General features: G+C 46.6%; 1 protein-coding gene across 1 annotated transcript in view; it reads left to right on the plus strand.

Annotated features, from left to right (window-relative positions):
- LOC117958290 (choline transporter-like protein 2) overlaps window positions 1-956 on the plus strand; it is an 18,530-nt gene extending 17,574 nt beyond the window's left edge. The window contains exons 5-6 of the mRNA XM_034894620.1: window positions 31-115; window positions 935-956. The gene's annotated coding sequence lies outside the window, so the exon portion shown is untranslated. The remainder of the gene's footprint in view (window positions 1-30; window positions 116-934) is intronic.
- The last annotated feature ends 219 nt before the right edge of the window (window positions 957-1,175 follow it).

The raw sequence follows: 1,175 nt of genomic DNA on the forward strand, positions 1-1,175 counted from the left end.
CCCCCCCCCCCCCCTCTCTCCCTCCCTCAGGGACAAGCCTGTGTTGTTCTACTTTAACATCATGAAGTGTGCGAGCCCGATGGTGCTGCTGGAGTTCCAGTGTCCGACCACACAGGTGGGAACTCCTCCTCGCCCATCAAACCCACAGTTTAGACTCGGGCCACAGCTACGGGGTTCTCTTTGCATTTTACCACCACGGTCTTAAATGGTTTGTGCTTGCAATGCAGTGCTTCCCTCAGTGAACTGCAAGCATGGTGACCCACCGGGCCTACGTCGCTGGAAGACGTTTTTTAAAACTAAAGTTACAGCGGGGCGGCTTGGTTGGAAACCTAAATTAACAATTTCCAGTTTTTTTGCGTCTTTTAGCAGTAACTTCATAAAGGCCCTACGGAATCTGTTGTATAGGGTTTTTGTTTTTTTAAAGGATAACTACCGTTTTTTCCAACCTGGACCCTATTTACCTTGTCATTGCATGCAGCGTCGAGGCGTAAACCTCTATATATAGATAGATATAGAGATAGAGATAGAGATAGATAGATAGATAGATATAGATATATATATATATTAATTTGCATTAAGTTGAATCCCGGCAACTTAATGCAAATCTAACCAGCTCTGGAAAGTCCCGCCTTTTACATTTCCTAATATTTAACAGACGCTTTTCTCCAAAGAGACTTCCACTTAAGTGCTTTTTAACCCTGGATGTACGAACTCCCGACAGCAAGACCCAAGTGCATGCACACTAGATTAAAATAAGCCAAACTACCAAGCAGGGTTTTTCCTGCATGGATGAACGTTTGGTGCCGCGTTGGGTTGCGTTCGTCCAATCAGGCGCAGCCATCGTGGTTGTGGGAGGGAGGGTGGAGTTTTCCTCTCCTGTCAGTCAAGACAGATGAACTGTTTCTCATGCTGTGAATGTTGCTTCCTCCTCCAGATGTGCGTGGAGAAGTGCCCCGAAAAGTTCCTGACGTTAGTCAAAGCCTACGCCAACAAGAACGACTTTGACTACTACAAGACCTTCTGCAAGGAAGGCGTGACCAACACCATGGTGAGTTCACCGCCGCAGGGGTCAGCCGCTGCGTTGCAACGCCGTAGTTATTCATATTTATTTTAAAGGTTAGTTTCCTCACACCCTCTCTGTGTCTATGGTGGATTCACCGTGTTTCAGGGAATAC

This window comes from Etheostoma cragini, chromosome 15 (genome assembly GCF_013103735.1).
Source record: "Etheostoma cragini isolate CJK2018 chromosome 15, CSU_Ecrag_1.0, whole genome shotgun sequence".
Taxonomy (NCBI): Eukaryota; Metazoa; Chordata; class Actinopteri; order Perciformes; family Percidae; genus Etheostoma; species Etheostoma cragini.